At 35.2% G+C, this 14596-nt stretch overlaps 1 pseudogene; it reads left to right on the forward strand.

Annotated features, from left to right (window-relative positions):
* Window positions 1–12457: 12457 nt before the first annotated feature.
* LOC122126985 lies at window positions 12458–13699 on the forward strand (annotated as a pseudogene).
* Window positions 13700–14596: the final 897 nt, after the last annotated feature.

Raw genomic sequence — 14596 nt, forward strand, 5'->3', positions numbered from 1 at the left:
GATTACCTAATGTTCTGGCCTGTCAACCATCCAACCAGGCAGGAACTTAAACTACTGCCTTTCTATCACCAAATATTCCCAAAGCTCCAGGAGAAGTCCATATGTTTCTCCTCATTATTAGGCCTTAAATTGGTAATGTTTTAATCAGAGTGTTTCCTCGTGTGTCCAGGTTGTAAATCTGCAAATGGTAATGCTTTATTTCTAACTCTCCAAACACTGAGGTAGAGATAATGGAATAATACTTTAAAACAGAGTTGCCTTTGATACCCTAACCACAACAGAACAATGCAAAGCATGTGCCCATTTTATTATATTATATATAGTTATAAATTTTATATTTATATGTGCTGATTTTATATTTCACACAGTGAATCTTACTAGAAATAATTGATAATTTGACAAAAAATTTTATTTCTTTATTCCAATAAATAGATTGGAATATAAACAATTAGGTTTAGAATATATATTAGAATATGAAAAGTATCAATGCAATGTATTTCGTACAAACTTGTGATATCTTCAAAGTGCTCTTGGTCTTCTGAATTCACATGGTAAAAAAAAAATGTTGTTTTCCTATAATCTATAAAGTATTTTATTCTGCTGCTCTATTTATTATTTTAACTCGCTGGTCCTAAACAGTTTTTCTCCATATTTCTGAAGTATTCCTACTGATTATACCCAAATTTTGCTGATATGGTATCTACAAGATATTTTTTTCTGCAGGACCCACAGTTCCTAGGATCCCAGGTCCAAGTTACCTGCATCATCAAATAACAGAAGCAAGACTTCTCACCTAGGCCCATGCAGCATGCCAACAGAAAGTAATTGAAGACCCATCTCAATTTCTCATTTCCTATAATTTTTCAGGGACTGAATTCTTTGAGAAAAAAGGAATTTTCAGTAAGCAATTGTGAAATGCAGTGCAACTTAAAATAAAAGATGATATCACAAAATCTGAGAGAATGTACTGTAGTTCAAACTTTCAATTTACAGATGACCAGTCCATATGAGTGAATGTAATCAAAAATATCACAAGATTATTTTTATACCACTCTCCTAATGATTAATGAAAGATTTCAGTCCAGCATATATAGGCCAAAAAAGTAGATCCTGGAAGGATAGAGCCATAATTGGTCTACCAAGACCAGGAAAACTTGACTTAGAGGTCAAATATAATTCAGAAAAACATTAATTGAGAAGATCCTTAGTACTTCAAAACACTGGTACTTCAATAAAACTTGGTTCCGTAGTATAAAAATGTCATCATTCTCAAAACAATGATAACCTACATTTAATCTCCTGAAATTATATTCTTTTTCAAATACACTTTTAAACATCACATTCACCTAAATAACATTTGACAAATAGATTATACTTAGTGGCATTACAAGTTTTTCAAGTGTAGGGAGCAAGTTACAATAGAGTTGATTTATTTACCCAGCACCAATGCCAAACAGGCTCAACTATTCATTAAAGTATAGAAATAGTTCCGCCCACCATTTGTGTGTTAGTAGATGCCTTTCAGAAATGTGTTAAATAGATCAGCCTCCTATATTTCAAACCCAAATGTTAGCTAATAAATTAAATTTCATCACTTAAAGAAGGTACATTTGAAAAAGTCACAAATAGTTGCCTCATCATATGTTGTTTTATGTTTTCCGCATCTGTCTAACATAGTAAGAAATATGACTTTAAGTCTTGAATATGGGTATTGATCAGAGATGTGACAAACATAAAATCTGTCTTCTATTTCTATCATATTCCTCGATAGTAGTAAATCTTAGTTTTCTCCATTTTCCAAAACTTATATGTAGTAGATATTATCCCATTTCAAACAAAATAATCACAAACCATTGTACAAAGACATTTATAAAAATTGGTAATTAGGAATACATTCTAAGCCATTTTAAAACTTTCTTTTTGACTAAAGATTAATCTTCCAAATGGATGAGAATAAAAGCATGTCTAGGTCCTTCACATCTACAGTCTTACAAATTATTATTGCAGATGAATGAATTATGGAAATATAAGCTGACATCAGTTTAAATATATGCAGGATTGAAACTCCATGTAATGTATATAAAACTTTCAAAGTATTAACAGTTTACCAGAATGACTACCAAGAAATTGAAACCAGAGAAGAATAATAGTAAAGACGTAGAATGAATGAAAAATGGAACAAGTGGCAAGTATAGTTAGAATACTCAATGTACACATGTGATAAAGGAAGTGGTAAATCTGAAATAAATCTTGAAAAGGGGGTAGGTTGAGAATGATAGAAAAAGTAACTCTGATCCAGGAGCATTGGACAATTAGGTGAACATATTTAATTGAAAAACACTTGCACGACCTTTTGAACTTCAGTTAAAAAACACAACAAAAAACAAAAACACATAAAACTCACAACCAAAGAGCAATCCCTAGAGAGTATGAATATGAACTCTCAAAATTTTAAGGAGTTAATGAAGGGCAGTCTTGGGAAAAGCAAACAATGCTTTTCAAAGAGGGCAGTTCGAGGTAGGGGAGAATTTTGAATAGATTTAAATAGATTGTTAAGGTTATAAATCACCTACATCTGCTGCAAATATTATCTTTCTTCTGTGAGTTCTCTTTGTCTGAAATGGGTACTGCAGTCCTGACCCACACTTGATAGCTTCTGAAGATAGAATGGAAGAAACAAGATCAAGAACCTAATAGGTGCTGTCCACTGGAGAGAAAACAATCCTCTATGTTTTCTCTCATCTCTCTTCACTACTCTTTTTTCATACTTTTAAGTGAACTGGTTTTGAATTATATTTTTCTTTCTTTGTTCTGGCAAAGTAATTGGTCAAAGTAGTTCACTAAATATTATTTCCCTTTTTATTCTATCATGATGTTTACTTGTCCAAGAGTCCATTAAACTTCACCCTTGCATTTGGTTGCCATGACAACCCCACATCTATGTTAATGAGGACAAACTCTAATGTAAAACTTTGTCTCCAAAAAATCGTTCCCAGATGCTGTGATCACAAATATTTGGCTATAATTTTTTTTTTTACCTTGAAAGTCTTCTTGTGTGTAAAGTGCCCACAAAAATAAGTACTCCACCACTTTTTAGTTCAATCACTTCTAACCTCAAAGATATATTTTGATAACAAGATGCTTAGAGGAAATCAAAGAATACTCCACTTTTATCTTCTCTCTTAAGACTCTCCTTAGATACCATATCAGTTTCAGTGAAGTTATTCTTTGAAAAATTATTTCAATAGATTATTCTTCTCTGGTCTTGCATTTGTTCAGCAAGATGTATGGGAAAGAAGAGTTAAATCATCCATTCCTTGGATGACAGTGTCTGTTACAAAGGACAATGCTTCTATGTCTAATTCTATGTTCTCTTAGCTCTTGCTTGATTTCCAATTAATCCCTGCTTCTTGGCTTCAAGTCCAGTGAAGCTGAAGGACTATAAGGTCCCCCAACCCTACTCCGCCCCACTATATCTTCATATTTTCTCTTTAAAACTCTTTTAAGTTGCCTCATTTGGACGCAGAATTTATTTTCATGTCTTCATTCTATCTGTTCTGCATTGTTGTCAGCCAAACAGGCTCTATAAAATCACTTTAGGTAGCAAAAATATTAAGACAATATATATAAAAAGTTTAGGCCTCCCTCCACTTCTGAAGCCAATATGCTTAACTAGGTCTTCTAAGAACACTGTTTTCTTACCCTTTCAATTTGCTCAATTCTTTTCTGATCCTAAAATTTTTGGCTTATGTAATAAGAGAAGTCTTTACTATCTCATGTTAATAAGGATATTATTTTTTGTGAGCTACTTAGAAATGTGTAATCATTGGAGTATCCAATCAGATTTTCTTCTGTGTTTCAGTGCTTCACGTTCAAAGACATTGCAGAAAGTGTTACAAACAGAAAAGTGTGAACCCAATACCTTGTTTCATATTGGAGGGCACTTTCGCCCTAAATATTTTGACCAAAATTATCTTTTCCAAAGAATTATTTTGGTAGTTAAAGGTCAATTCACAAATTTCGATATCTTAGTTTTTTAAGAACTTTGAATTTCACACAGTGAGAGTATATTTCCTGGGTAAGGACAATTCTCAAAGGAACCTACAGGATTTACAGTAAGATTTCTAAAGTTTGTTTAGTGTGAAAATGAGCTATCGTCACCCACATTGCTCTCTCTTACCTAAGTCTCCATAGATTTCTTTGCATGAAAGCCTATTTTCCCAGGCAATTTTCTTAATAAGCTAAATTATTAAAAAGTTTGAACAATCAAAATATACCTGTCATAATTTTCAAACTCTTTTGAAATTCCTTTATCAGAATCACATATTCACTAATACTAATTCAACCTTTACCATCAAAAACAGTTAACATGCTGTTTTCATGATATACTGTCCACACAACTATTACTGTCCAGTGGGTTTATGTGTATATATGACCATATAAGCTGATGCCGAGCAAAATGAACTTCAAGATAGGGAACAGAGATTTTGTTTGTAGTTGTTGTTTGTAACGTATTATGTGATTTCTTTTTTCTTTGGGTTTTTTCCCTTATGGTTGTTCCCTGCTGTATTTGATTTTGGTGCCCTGTGTATTGTGTATACATTTACCTTAATTAGGGAAGGGAAGTTCAACAACAAAATGGTGAGACAAAGGACAAAAGGAAAACCAATGCAATAGCAATACTCACATGACAATATGTTGGAAATGTACATTACAACTCTGAGGAGTACTGAGGTGAAGGAAAACTGTGAGAAAAATGAAGGAGGGGCTAACAAGTTTAAAAAGTTATGTATTCATTACCTTACAATTACTGTAACCCCATTGTACAGCAATTTGATAATAAAATTAAATTTTAAAATAAGCTGCATAAAATATAATTGCACTCTATTTTTACAGTAAATATTATTCTTAATTTTATGTAGTATTTTTTTTAAATCAATACTATTTGGCATCTAATTCGAAACAATTACTCCTTTTTTATCAGAGCGTCATCAACTTGAATGTTATCCAACTAGACAATATTTTCACAATAAACTTGCCAATATTTTGAAAAAAGAATAAATTTAGTACTTTCTCACACTAAAACCAAAAACAGTTTAACTCTATGGAAACCAATAACTTTTAAAAGTAAATCATACTGAGCATGTTTAAAATGTAAAGATTTACACTAAATTATTGTAGTTATAATGCCATCATTTATTTCTAGGGGCAAACACATTTTGTGTCAAGCCTAAATGAAAATATAAAACAGTATATACAAAGCTTTGATAAAACACAAGTTTGGCTTACAATGGGAACACTTAAGTTTGCATGTGCAGTGGTGTTGCAGGGTTGTTAAATCCATCCTTTTGATGAACTTGACATGATGAAATTACCTAACCATACAGTTCACTGGACAGATACTGCTGTTTTATATATATATATATGCATATATATATATACATATGTATATATATATATACATATATATATATATATATACACACACACACATATATATATACACATATGTATGTATTTATATATTAAGTGGCACATAAATAAAAATAAAAAATTTACAATGAATAAATTTAGTGAACAGATAACCTTTCCCAAAAAATTATTTTACCTGAGGCCGGGCGCTGGTGGCTCATGCCTGTAATCCAAGCTACTCAGGAGGCTGAGATCTGAGAATCGCGGTTCAAAGCCAGCCCGGGCAGGAAAGACCGTGAGACTCCTATCTCCAATAAACCACTAGAAAACCGGAAGTGGCGCTGTAGCTCAAGTGGTAGAGTGCTCGCCTTGAGCTGAAGAGCTGAGGGACAGTGCCCAGGCCCAGAGTTCAAGCCCCATACCGACCAAAAAAAAAAAATATTTTACCTGAATAAATTCATGTCTTATAGTCTCCAATTCTATATCACACTTAAATGTCTGCGGATCCCCTTCAGCTTTTTCATAATATTGGTTTTTTTGTTTTTCAGATGAAAAAGCCTGTCAATAAATACACTTGTATGATATTCCTTTCTTTAGAAAATGAAAAGCACATCGTGTAATCTGGCTATTTATGTGTCTTCAAAATCAACTTTCATAGTTTCAAGTACATATTGACTTCGACTTAGATCTCTCTCATTTTCTTCCAATAATACCTATGGGAAGGAGAAAATGAAGGATCATTCTGTTACTGTGGGAGCTTCTGCTATTAATCACTGGAATAAATATTATGAAAATAAATCTCTGAAATTATTTAGAGAGATGACTTGAAAGTTACCTTTCTACACACTCATGTTAGTCCCTCAACTAAATCAGAGAATTTAAAATAAGTAACATTTTACCTGGGAGCCAGTGGCTTATGCCTGTAATCCTAGCAACTCAGGAACTGAGATCTGAGGGTGGTAATTCAAAGCTAGCCCTGGCAGGAAATCCGTGACACTCTTACCTTCAATTAATCACCAGAAAACCGGAAGTGGCACTGTGGTTCAAGTGTTAAAGTGCGAGCATTTATCTAAAAAGCTTAGGGAGATTGCCCAGGCCTGGAATTCAAGCCCCATGACCAAAAAATATAAAAAAGGAAAAAAAGGGCGAAAAGCAACATTTTAAAGCTAATGTGCACATATACACAAAAGTTGTCTAGAAATATAATTATAACAGCCCCTGGACTGGCAAAAAAAGAGATTAAAGTGAAATTGCTTTCAATCATTCATGTAGACAATCTGTACTGAGGGCAGGGTATTGGACCTCACATCACTAACTAAAGGGGTAGAAATTGAGAAGATTACTGTTCAGAACCAGTGTGCAAGGAAAGTAATAGGATTCTCATAACATCTTAAAGCCTGGGACGTTGGAATGCATTTGTGATACTAGTTACTTGGCAGACAGAAGTGAAGAACTTAGCCTCTGTTCAGCCCTCAGCAAAACTGATAATCTATGAGCAAAGTAACTACATTGAAAAAAGTATTGTTCTAATGGTAGAATACTTGTTCAGCCAACAAAATATCTAAATTTATACTCATTTCCTAAAAGAGAAAAAAAAGCAAAGAAAGAAAGAGAAAAGAAAGAGAAAGAAAGCAAAATAGAATAGGAGGAGGAGAGAAGGAAAGGAAAGAAGGAAGGAAGGAAGGAAGGAAGGAAGGAAGGAAGGAAGGAAGGAAGGAAGGAAGGAAGAAAAGAAGGAAGGAAGGAAGAAAGGAAGGAAGGAAAAGAAGAAAGAAAGGAAGGAAGGAAGGAAGAAAGAAAGAAAGAAAGGAAAAAGAATAGAAAAGAAAGAAAGGGCGGAAGAAAGAATGGGAGGAAGAAAGAAAGGAAGAAAGAGAAGTATAAATAAAAATCTCAGCAGGTGTTAGATGTTAATAATGACCCTAAATACTTTTAGTTATAAATGCCATCATTTAATTCCCTGGGAAGAGACATTTTGTATCAAGCCGTTTTGTATGGACTTGGGACCCACGAAAGACCACCAGAGACCACGACCAATGCAAACAGCAAAAGAGACATTTATTTGCAAGCTCAAGCTTGGTCCTCCGCACATCAGGTAACCAGTGACGTTAAGAGTCCCAGAGCACAAAATCAGCACAGCTTTCATAGTACTGAACAAACAAGTTTAGGGAATTTCCACACAAGCAGTTAAATGATTGGTTTGAGTCCACCCTAACTGCTCTGCCCTTTTTCTGAACTATTGTTTTATCCTGTTCCTGGAATACTTGGGCAACTGTTCTTCTTTCTTAAGGGTGGACAGGGTTGGTGGCATCCTGTATTTTTTTTTTATCTATCTTGGGGTTACTCTGAGGGCAGCTTAGCACAATATGGTGTGGTTAATCTCAAATTGGAGTTACTTTGGCTCTTCATTTTCTCCTCTTCTAGAACATCGGGGACCAATCATGGTCTCCTAATTGGCACAGTCTTCTATATTTAAAGTTTGTTATTGGGATCTCAGAACTAATAGATGGACTGTGCTGATTCTCTTTTTACAAAGGACACCAGTCTACAAGGTCCGATTGTGAGTAACAAAATTAACAGTAACAAAGGCCCTTACATTTTCTTCCAGCAATCCTGAGTCGGTATACCACACCTAACTTACCTTTATACCAGCTGTACTTGTAAGCTCCAATTTGCTACATACTTAAACTTTCTGATGTTTGCCTTCTTTACGACATTTTAAGACAATCCTTACTTTTTAAATAATTTCTTATCTAGAGGATTCCAATTTTTCCCAAATTCCTTTCTTAAGTCTTTCTTTACTACACTCCTCTTCTTTACAATTCCTTGAGCTCCTTTGTGGCTAGAATTTAAAAGTGCCCATTTTTCCTTCGACTTGTGGAACCAAGTTATCTCAGAAAGCCTCAAGGCACCAGTGGGATGAAAAGCTTTCTAGATTTTAAGGCTAAGATTAGGGCTGGTTCTCATTCCTCCCTCTACTTCCATTGTTTTTTAAAAAAAAATCTCTCCTTTATCTTTAAAACACACCCAGGAGGAAGCAGGTTATTACCATACCAGAGCCAAACTAGGCTGTGACCCTGATGTATGTAAGGCAAGCCAGTGATATACTTGACCACAATATCCACTGTGGGAATAGAGAGGTTACTGGATATCACCAAAAGAATGTCCCACAAGATCTTAGTATTAGCAGCGTTCAACCAGGAAGCATTTTCAGGTGATGGAATCAGGCAGGAGTTGAGTGTACTTTTACCAGTGTGGGAGTGGTCTGGGTGATGATATAGATTTCCTCCAGGTGACTGTCAAGCTGTCATTGAACTTTACTCATTAGGGTGCGCAGCAGCAGCAGCAGTAGCAGGGTCTCTCAGTGGCTCAAAGGGACTGTCACACCTCATGCTAGGCTGCAAATTCCCACACAGACCGGTTAAGGATACATTGCATAGGCTTGGCAGGCTATGACCCCACTAGTTTTTAAGACTATTTAGACAGTAGACCAGGACAATTAACCAAGATAACAATTTTTTTTAAACGAGATAGTTCTTTTAATAAGGCTAGGATTTTCTAGGCAGATATAGAAGCCTCAGTCTTGTACTATTCTTTCCCATGTCTTTTCCTTCTGTCTATTTTGCCACATTTTTTAAAAAAAGTGACTGTGGTCCCTTGTTCTTAAAAGGCGATGGTGAGCAAAGATTCATCTTCTGTCACTTCTTCAAGCTGACTCAGGGGTGTTGATCCTACCTAACCAGGAACTTATATCCTAAGCCTATTTTACAAAGAGGTTACCAGGATTAGATGTCATTAAGAACAACATTTTAACTTTTGACAAATTCACAGACCTTTTTTCTGACTACAGCAGTGTAGATTATTTAGTCTTCTGGTTTGCAAAAGGATCTTTCTGGATGGCTTAGTAATGTGATCTCTAGTAACCTAAGAATGTCTGAGTTACCTATGCAGGCCTTCAGACAGATATCAATATCAGGTTTACAAACTTTTTCCTGAGCAGATGAATTTCATGTAGCTGGAGTCAGCTCAAGTTACTGCCAATTAGAGCTTTGGGCACATACAGAGGTTAGGATCTAAACTATCCTCCACATTTTACAACCTTAGCTTTTTAGTATTATCACAGATGACTGACTAGTTCCTGTCCCTTACAAGTGATAGACTTTAGGCATGCTTACAACCTATCTTCCCATGACCTCCTGACTCTGACCAATTTTTGAAGGGCCATATACAAATGACTCTAGGATCTGACATTATTTCTGCCATTCAAGCAGTGGCTTACAATCTCTGGATGCTCCTCCATTGCTTTTTGTCCCAGGAGTGTCTTCTCCACACTGGGAAAAATGCCTCATTGGCATTTCCCTTAGTTGGTTGCTGGACTTGAACTTAGGGCCTTAGTGCTGTCCCTAAGTTCTACAGCTCAAGGCTCACGTTCTGCCATTTTGAATCCGAAAGCAGCTCTGCTTACTCTTTCAGCCTTTTGCTGGATGAGTAGAGGTGACAGTCTCTCACGGACCTTTTTCTGCCCGAGCTGGATTCGAACCAGTTGCATATCAATGAGTCGCAAAAATGCCACTTTATTCCAAGTAAAAGCAAGAAGGTGATCAACATAGAAGTAGCTTTTAAGCGAATCCTTACCTGAAACTTACTAAGAACCAAAGTTACATCTGACAAACTTACAAGAATCCTCACTCCTTTTTGTCAGCCTGCTGGGAACTGTTAAAAAAAATACCTATCAGAGAAAACTGAAATAGTAATTAAGCAATTATTTTGGTAATCCAAATTTTTCCTTTTTGTACTTCGAGGGAAATGTTTAGAACAATTTTACTTTTAAACTTTATATACAGAAATCCATTCCTAATTTATGAGCCTCCTATTAATTTGCTTTAATATTCTATACTTTAGTTTTTAGCTGCACTTTGAAAAATCCCTTGAACTCTCAAGGCTAGGTGTGTTACTCATTTCCTCTTGGCTGTTTGTTTTAAAACAGATACACAAGAAATCGTTTAAACTCAAATAACATATTTTCTTAATGCAAAAATTACAATCACCATCATTTTACCAAGAATCTAGACTTAACACCTTTATGCCTTAAAAAAGAACATATCCAATGGCAGAATATCATTGAGAGCAAATCACGTTGTACAAATAAACTTTTTAACCCTCTTTTTAAAGCCTTCTTACTTTTAATTTTAACACATCCAAGAGGCAGTTTTAGCAATGTTAATCGGATCTTCACATCACTCATTTTTACCATCACGTCTCCAGTGTCTATCTGCAGGAAACAGTGAAAGAATAAAGATCGGCCACTTAGCCCTTCCTGTGGAAAGGCCACGCACCCAATCCGACTCTTTAGCATTAGATGAACTGTGTTTGTGCCAGCTTGCCCTCTTTCACCATGCGTGGACTCCTCCCATGGCCTGTTCCACCATGCATGACCAGCTAAACTGCACTTCTGCATGTTCACCATTCACTCCTAAAGAAAGGTATTCTGTTAGCTTCTAAGTTTCTCCTTTTTGTTAAGCCAGATATATTGATTACAGTATAAACAGCTTTATGCATTCTAAAATACCAGATTTTCTAATTTTCAAGTTAAAGAATCCTTACAAAAACCTATTTTAAACAATGTGAAAATGCTTTAAAATGTTTTGGTAATGTCAAACCTCATAAGTTTTTGAATTTTAAAATTAAACTCACACAATTGTTACAAAATGCTAACAATTTCTATCATGAACAAGTTCACAAACACATACAAAACACACTCAAATCTTCAAGCAACCCAAAATCAAAATCAGTTGTACGTACATTTTCTAAAGTTTTCAAACAAAAAATTAAGAAAATATTTCTTTTAAACGAAGTAATTTGTAGAGCTTCATTTTCCCAGGGTTTGCTTGTTTAGCAAGGCAATTCAACAATTCTTCTTGAATTAAACTGGCCTGATTTTTATCCAATTTTATTTTTATTTATTTATTTTTCTTAATGTGTTTTTTTAATTGTGAAAATACTGTACAGAGGGGTTACAATTACATGGGCAAGATAATGAGTACATTTCTTATCAAGCATTGTACCCTTCTCCTTTGTTTTCTCTTCCCATCCCTTCCTATCCTACCACCACCTACTCCCCCAACTCTCCTCCCTTCCTCCCCCCCACCACAGTTGTAAAGTTCGTTTTCAACATAACGACTTGTACATCTCATTGTTGCAATGGGTCCAAATGTATCCCTATATAAGCGATTTATTTTTTCCCTTCCCCTCCACAAATTATACCGACATCAAATACAGTGAAAGAAGGGGTTATACTGTGGAGGAGGGACATACAAAGCAACAAAGAAATAATCTTATAAACGTGTTAGAAACAATCACATGAAAGAAAAAAAAACATTTGAATACATATCTTAGGTTCATTTCCCGAACATCACCTTATCTGACCTTTTCTGCTTGACTCATACATATACTACTTATTGAAAATAAGGGAAACCATGGAAACTATGTTTTTTTGGACCTGGCTTACTTAACTTGATATAATTTTTTCAAGTCTTTCCATTTCCTAACAAACGGGCCAATTTAATTCTTTCTGATGGAGGCATAGAATTCCATTGTGTATATATACCACATTTTCTTGATCCATTCATCTACTGCAAGGCATCTGTGTTGGATTCATATCTTAGCTATGGTAAATAATGCTGCAATAAACATAGTCGTGCTGGTAGCTTTAGTGTGGTCTTGTTTGTGATCATTTGGGTAAATGTCCAAAAGTGGGATTGCTGGATCATAAGGGAGCTCCAGCTGATTGAAAACGTTTGCAAAGTAGCAGGGTATAAAATTAACCCTCGAAAAGCAATGGCTTTTCCGTATGCCAACAATCAGAAAAGTATGTCTAAAATTAGGAAAGCAACTTCATTCGTAATAGCTCCACAAAAAATAAAATACCAAGAAATTAACTTAACCAAAGAAGTGAAGGACATCTGTGATGAAAATTTTGAAAATTTGAAAAATGAAATCAAAACAGAACTTAGAAATTGGCAAAAACTTCCATGCTCCTGGATTGGAAAGGTCAACATTGTGAAAATGGCAATACTTCCCAAGGCTATTTACAAATTCAATGTGATACCTATGAATATTCCAACATAATTCCTCAAGGAAATAGAAGTTGCAATCCAAAAATTCATATGGAATAATAAAAGACCCCAAATAGCAAAAACGATCCTCAACAGAAAGAGCAGTGCTGGAGGAATATCAATATCAAATTGCAAACTCTACTATTTAATCCATTGCAATCAAAGCAGCTTGTACTGACACAAGAACAGACCTCAGGACCAATGGAATAGAATTGAAAACCCAAATAATTGTGAAGCCAAGCAGAAGTTTCCTTTTCATTCGGCACCAGCATTGGATGTTGACTGGCAGAGCAACAACATCTTTGCTTCATGTAATACAGATTTGTGCATTCATGTCTGCAAATTAGGACAACACAGATCTATTAAAACATTCCAGGGACATACAAATGAAGTAAATGCTATCAAGTGGGACCCCATTGGCAATCTTCTGGCCTCCTGTTCTGATGACATAACTTTGAAGATATGGAGCATGAAATAAGATAATTGTGTACATGATTTGCAATCACATAATAAAGAAATTTATACTATCAAATGAAGTCCAACAGGACCAGGGACAAATAATCCAAATGCCAACCTTATGTTAGCAAGTGTGTTCTTTGATTCTACTGTTACGTTATGGAATGTAGACCGAGGGATTCGCATCCATACTTTGACAAAACACCAAGAACCTGTGTACAGTGTTGCTTTCAGTCCTGATGGCAAGTATCTGGCAAGTGGTTCTTCTGACAAATGTGTGCACAATTGAAACACAAGCAGTTGCTCTAGTTCACAGCTATAGGGGAACAGGTGGAATTTTTTTTTTATATTTGCTCTTTTATTATCACTTTCTTTTTTTTTAATTTAATTTTATTTTATTTGTGAACATACTGTACAGAGGGGTTACAATTATATGGGCAGGATAATGCGTACATTTCTTACCAAGCATTGCAATAGCTAGTATATGTATGAGTCAAACAGGTGGAATTTTTGAAGTTTGCAGGAACGCAGCAGGAGACAAATTTTGAGCCAGTGCATCAGATGGTTCAGTTTGTGTATTAGACCCAGAAATAGCGCTACTAGTTGGAAGCCATGGGCCGACTATGAATGTGTACATAGCCAAAATGACTGTCCTTGACCCATGTACTGCTACAGTCCCACCTGAACCATGGCCAGTCCACTATAGCCAAATCTAAGCGAAGTATATCCATGCAATGTATATATACAAAATTGCACCCTGAAGATGACAGAGTTTTGTCACAGCTTGTGAATTCTGTTCACCAAGTGCTGGAATCTAATCTGCTGTGCCACTAAAATAGCATTTAGTAGTTTGGGATATGAAAAACAGAAGAGAGAAATAAATATACGCTATAAAAGCAGACCATATATGTACCAGAGTTTGTTTACTAATGACAGCCTTGTTTCTCCCCTTTGAATCAATCAGCAGACACCACTGATTCTATTCTTTTTTCCCTTCAGTAGTGAGCAGATGGTATGTACAGAGAAAATGGACATAACAAAACTCACAGCAGTAGTTTGTTCTTGCTTTTAAATTTTGATTTTGGTTTGATTGTGAATGCATGAAGTAAGGGAGTGAATCAGTTTCTTGTTTATATTTTTTTCACCTTTTAAACAATAAAAATTTTCTTAAAAATACCTTAAAGCATTCTTTAGAAGAGGTAGATTTTTGGTACATTTTTGGCTCCCAGAGCATATATTCAATTGGTGCATATTGTGGAAAGGGGCATTGGAAGTTAAAAGAAAGCATAGGACTTTGGTCATGTCAACCTAGAAGAGACATCCGTAAAGAAGGATGCTCTGCTTCTGTTTCTATTTCTATTTCTCTCTGTGTCTCTCTGTCTCTATTTCTCTCTCTGTCTCACTATATTTTATTTTAGTGATGTGGCTTAAATACAATAGGTTATTTTGGGGGACATATTTCTGCCAATTAAATACCAGAAGGGCACAAATGTTTTGTTTTTCTTTAAGTACGATATTGAAGATAAAAAAAATCTTCTGATGCTTTTTAACCATAAGTAAATTATGGATAAAATGTGCACTATTGCAAAAAGGAGCAAAGTAGTTTGGGGCTT

This window comes from Dipodomys spectabilis, unplaced genomic scaffold, assembly GCF_019054845.1.
Source record: "Dipodomys spectabilis isolate Male_0828 unplaced genomic scaffold, ASM1905484v1 ptg000295l, whole genome shotgun sequence".
In the NCBI taxonomy this organism is placed as follows: Eukaryota; Metazoa; Chordata; class Mammalia; order Rodentia; family Heteromyidae; genus Dipodomys; species Dipodomys spectabilis.